Source organism: Pollicipes pollicipes, unplaced genomic scaffold, assembly GCF_011947565.3.
Source record: "Pollicipes pollicipes isolate AB1234 unplaced genomic scaffold, Ppol_2.1 Scaffold_4219;HRSCAF=4965_pilon_pilon_pilon, whole genome shotgun sequence".
Taxonomy (NCBI): domain Eukaryota; kingdom Metazoa; phylum Arthropoda; class Thecostraca; order Pollicipedomorpha; family Pollicipedidae; genus Pollicipes; species Pollicipes pollicipes.
Genome location: NW_023596448.1, coordinates 31,165,129 through 31,171,128, shown reverse-complemented (window position 1 = coordinate 31,171,128; position 6,000 = coordinate 31,165,129).

Genomic DNA, 6,000 nt, shown 5'->3' with positions numbered 1-6,000 from the left:
TCTCCGACCTCCTCTTTGTCTATCTTTCCACTCACTTTTCCCGGTATCCCTCTTCAGCTCCTCTCACACTTCCCCTACTCCTTTGGTCCTTTCTCACGTCTCTCCACCTTATTTCGGCTAATCCTGCTCCCCTCCCTTCTCTCCTCACATTTTCTCTTTTTCTATTCAAGCTGTTTTCCCTTTTCTCTGCTCCTTTTTACATCTCCCCCCGCTCCCCCCTCTCCCTATCTCCCGACCTCACCCTGTGCCGGGTCAACAGCAGCCCGCGGCGGCATCATGGCCGGCGGCGCCGCCCTGGGCCCCAGCGGCGGCGCCGGCTGGTAGCCGCCGTAGCCGCCTCGCGCAGGCGAGGGCGGGGGATACTGGCCGCCGCTTCCTCCGCCGGGCGCTCCCAGACCGCGCAGCTGGTTCGGGTTCCCCACCCTCTGGCCGCCGCTCTTCTTGATGCTGAGGAGAGAGGGAGCGGACGGTCACCTGTCGCTCACCACTCACGAGTTCAAGCTCGCAGTACACTTAGGACGTCACTGCTGTCAACCCAAGGATCTGCCGTCCTACGTCCACTCTGCACCCCCACAGGCCCAATGACTTCGTCGTCAACGGATATATATATATATATATATATATATATATATATATATATATATATATATATATATTGGTAAGGAGAACATAAATAAAGCATAACTAATTGAAGTAAGACAGAATCCCATTTTCATTTTCATACATGCAGGAAACACTCATAATGGGAACACCACAAAGACCCAATGAGAACATTATTGCCAAAATCACATCAGTAGTGCTCACCGCCCGCCACCTAATAGTGCAAGAGTTGTGCAAGAATTTCTCTGTCTGTTTAGGGCCGGAGAGAGTTCGTTAATGAATATGGTTTCCCAACCTTGAAGGCGTCCTCTGTCATTGCACGTCCGTAAAATGTCAGTGCTGTCTGTCAGTTGTTGTGTCAATGTCATGTCGTGTTCGTGTCGCACGTGGTCCAGAGGTGCTCCGTCACGTAAGCGCATTGTCAGGCGTCGTGAGAGTGTCGTTGTGACAGAAGGTAGACATATATATATATATATATATATATATATATATATATATATATATATATGTGTGTGTGTGTGTGTGTGTGTGTGTGTGTGTGTGTGTGTGTGTGTGTGTGTGTGTGTGTGTGTGTGTGTGTGTGTGTGGTGTGTGTGTGTGTGTGTGTGTGTGTGTGTGTGTGTGTGTGTGTGTGTGTGTGTGTGTGTGTGTGTGTGTGTGTGTGTGTGTGTGTGTGTGTGTGTGTGTGTGTGTGTGTGTGTGTGTGTGTGTGTGTGTGTGTGTGTGTGTGGCGTGCGTGCGTGTGTGTGCGCGTAATTTATCCAGCGATGATGATGATGAGGTGAGATGAGATGGCAGATACTTTGTACCGAGATTGGCGTGTTCGGGCGCATTGGGGCGCGGGGTTCGCGCAGCAAGCAGTTCATAATCGTCCCCAGTAGCAGTGTAATATATGTCGGCAGCGTTGGTACATGCCGACGTATATGACACTACCGACACCACCGACATCGATATAACCCGAAAAATCATGTTGTCGAAAAAAATGGTAAGATCGCATCGTACTCATATCAATCACGACAAATAGATAAAAGTGTTTAAGCTGCGTTGCACAGTGGCATCATTTAGTGCATTTGCACATGACGTCATAATTCTGACGACATTCGTCATTTCACTCCACTACATCTGTTGATATTTGGCAGCATTACAAACTTCCAGCACCTTAGCACAGTTAACCATATCATGAGCACCATACGCCTATGCCGCGTGCCACTTTGTTCTGCGAAGTTTACGCGGTGCAAAGATCCATCGCCCCGCCGTGAACAGCGACTAGCACACTCAGGAGGGTACGTATGCACCCTTGAAGCACCCAGCACCAGCCTTGAAGCGTCCGGACATCACCAGATTAGGCACCCAGTGGCATGACGACGACACTTGTAACCAATTGGGACGCGGACGCTCTGAACAGGACACACTTGTGCTCGCTAATGCGCTGGTAAAGGTCAAGGAGGTCCTGGTCGCCCAAGTTGTGTTCTGCCCCGCCAGCGGAACGGCGGTGGTAGGCTGGGTTATGGCCGCGCGCGGTGTCAAAGCTAGGCGCAAAGAGACATTTCGGTATCTCTTACTTCGTCAGGGATTTGGTCCCTAAACTCGTCACATGAATTTGGTTCGCGTGTGTATACCGCGGTTCTAATACGGACGTTGAGCATCTTCTCGCATTGATCCGCATCCAACTCCAGCCCCGACAGCTGAGAACGATTTTCGTGAACATACAAGAACGATCAACTTACAAGGCCGATAGCTCGTTAGCCAATACCTTGTGTCATTATTTCGGCCAGCTCTGTATTTCACTCGAGGTGGGTCCATCACGCCGTGGTGGGTCCATTATAGCCCAATAGCACTGAGCGGGAGCTTCAGAGTAGCGTGTGGTATGATCTGGCTAACGTCGTCAGCTGGCTGCAGCCCTGGAGAGTCAGCCTGACCCTTGGTCACGTTTAGTACTCTACGTTCCTATGTTACTCGTTAAATCACCCGCAGTCCGGTGCGATACGAAGACTGAAGGCAAATAGTCCGGTGCTCTGGAATGGCACAGCTTAGGTAAAGGGTTCAGGGTCATGCAACAGGCTCTGCAGCAGGCAAGTCCTCAAAGCTAAGGCAATGCAAGGTAATCGTCTTAAAGTGAGCTTCTAAAAAATGTCCAACTGCAGAATAGCGCGCTCATTATTGTTATGGCGAAGAGCCAACGTTTGCATTATGTATGAGGCATATTTCCGCGGAGGCAATGTACTCTTGACAGGGGGTCAGGCTGTAGTACGCCTGTAGTACTGCCTCGCTTGCTCGTCTAGTTGTACCTATAGTAATGGGATTATCGATTCAAATCTGGCACTCAGCGCTCAGCATCTAGCTGTTGATATTGAAGGACGCGAACAAGGCATCACCAGGGTTGCGAGAAGGCATTGAGGGTTATATACCATATAGATGCATATATATATATATATATATATATATATATATATATATATATATGTGTGTGTGTGTGTGTGTGTGTGTGTGTGTGTGTAATATTGAGGAAAATATTGAGGGCTGGTATGTGCAGGATTGTTAAGGGTCTCGTGTAGTAAATAACGTGATGCTGAAGGGCTGGAAGTTAGAATAAAAAATATTGGACTTTCAGTCGTCATCAGTTGAAAAAAGACCACTGAAGGGTGTGTGTAGATATTCCCGACTTACCTCCTCCTCCTATCACCCCCTCTATAAGCTCGGACATGTTTGGCCTTTTCCACCGTGCCTATTTTGAATCCAGCTTCCAGTTCAGCACTGACATAATCCTCTCAACTAGATGCTTAGCTGGAACCTGGCTTACAGCACTACAAAGAAAAATAGCTAATGCGAGCTATTGCCATTTCATTGAAGATCATGATGGTCCTCTCATCGACTCGTGACATTAGCCGTGCAGTTTCCCTCGTGACATTAGCCGCACAGCTTTTGCGCTACATCCGCTCCCAGCAGCCATCAGCTCTATGCTCTTATCATGGCATTCTCAATGGTCATGCTTGACGCAAAATGACCTCGATGCCGACGCGCCCTAAAGCACCAAATCACCACCACCACTACATCAATGGCCATGCGATATCACAGAGCGCTGCGTAAAAAAGTTTCACATTTAAATCGGCCCAGCTCCAACGTTTCGCGCGTCGCAACACGAAGTCCGCGCACATCCGCCGGCAGTGTAGCATCAGTTTAACTTCCTGGAGGCCGCCGTAGTCGCACAGTGCGCCGCGAAATGGCCGCTCGTCCCAAACGGCGTTACCGACGAGGCACCGCCTGGAGACCGGGCGCCGGGCGCGCACCTGTGTGACGTCATGAGCCAACGACCGACGCCCGGTCGATGCGGCACCGCCGGCTCGGCAGGGATGTGCGTGGCACCAGCCGGGTGCTTGATGCCACCGTGGATCGCACAATTTAAACCGGGCGTCACGCAGATTTAACGTATCACGTACAGGTGCTGACGTATCACGTATCACGTACAGGTACAGGTATCACGTATCACGTACACGTACAGGTGTTTCGAGACAGCGGAACCCCATGACAGTTCCGGGATCCACACGTTCCAACTCACATCAGCCACGTATTCTCTTATCTCCTATGTGGCGCAGGAATCATATAAGTGAATGCTAATTCCTGAAAAGAGTTCTACCAAGCGATTGTATCCAGGCAACGCGAATCAAAACCGGAATTCAGGTATCGGTATATCGGTTGTGTCTGATGAGTCCATGTCAGTGGAAATGCCGCCGTTGTGTGGCTACTACAGCAATTATGTTCCATTTCGTGTATGATGTGCATGACAGTGCATATAACATTAGTTTTCAGTCAGCCTCCGCCTGTTGGCGCTGCCTCGACAGCATCTTTCTTGACTAAAACATTATTTGGCTACTCCACAATGCCCTCTAAGGCTCTCATGACCCCCTCCCCTCCCTGGCGTAGTTCCTCCCGGTTGAAATGCCTGCTCTTTGGATTAAAATACTGGCATAATGAAAGTACCATTGCGTGATACAAGCCTCCCATTGAGTCAAAACTAGGGTGCTAAGGTCAAAACAGTGCAGAATTATTGCTACGTAAAGAGAACACTTCTAGCGTGTAGTGCACCTGTAGCATGATACATTATGATTCAGGAGTGTATAACATTCTAAATATCAACTCGTAACTTGTTAAAGATAACTTCAACATTTCAAAGGCCTATCGTAATCCTTCGTACACTACTAGCGCGTCGAAGTGAGCGCACAGCAAAACCGTTGACACAGGAGCTGCAGGCAGAATCAGACTGCAACTCGACTGGAACATCCCAGAGGGTGCTGTTTGCTCAAACTTGATTTATTTGTTCTGTCATAGAGTGTAGAAATGCAATGTCACTGCAAGGTGTAACTCGGCTGCCTGCACACGTGCATATGCTGAGCGCATGGTGGCTCATGTCTTATTCTAAATAATGGGCACCGATACGATGTGGGAACGATATCTTGGCAGCCTGATGATATCGGCAGTTATTTTTTTCGCGCGGTCGCCTTTTCGCTTCAACACACGTTAAAAGAACAAGGGTCAATACGGCCATATACATGAATGTTACACACACATACACACACACACACACACACACACACACACACACACACACACACACACACACACACACACACACACACACACACACACACACACACACACACACACACATATATATATATATATATATATATATATATATATATATATATATATATATATATATATATATATATATATGTGTGTGTGTGTGTGTGTGTGTGTGTGTGTGTGTGTGTGTGTGTGTGTGTGTGTGTGTGTGCGTGTGTGTGTGTATGTGCGTATGCGTGTATGTATATCTACATATACACGCTAACATACATACAACACGTATCAATATAATGGACACCATTTCATACATGATTTGCATGCGCAGCCACACATACAAACGATCGCTGGATCAAGTCACGAACACATTCCTTACGCGTCGTTGAATTCACGTCTCCAAGCGTGTCACAAAGCCAACTTACAACATGTTCGCCGAATTCGGCCGCGTCTAGCCTCCTCTCGAGCAATCCGTGTCACTTCACTTCCCACTTGAGCAGCACCATCCCGCACACACACACACACACACCAATCCGGTTACATCCGGTTCAGCCCGGCCCAGGTCAGGAGCCGGTGCGCCGCCTCCGCGCTGACCCGACCCCCGCCCGCCGGTACCGTGCAGGAACAGGGGGCGGCGCGCGCGTTACGCCACTGTTGGACTCCTGCATGCGACACGTTGCTGGGGACAACAGGGCAGCGGTCGGCAAAGCGCTAGCGGTTCGATTGTGGGGTGTTGCGAGAACGGTGGTGCGGGTCACGACCGGGTCACATGGCACCTGCCCGGAGCCGACAGTCGTGGGGAGTGGGAGGCAGGCAGCCAGG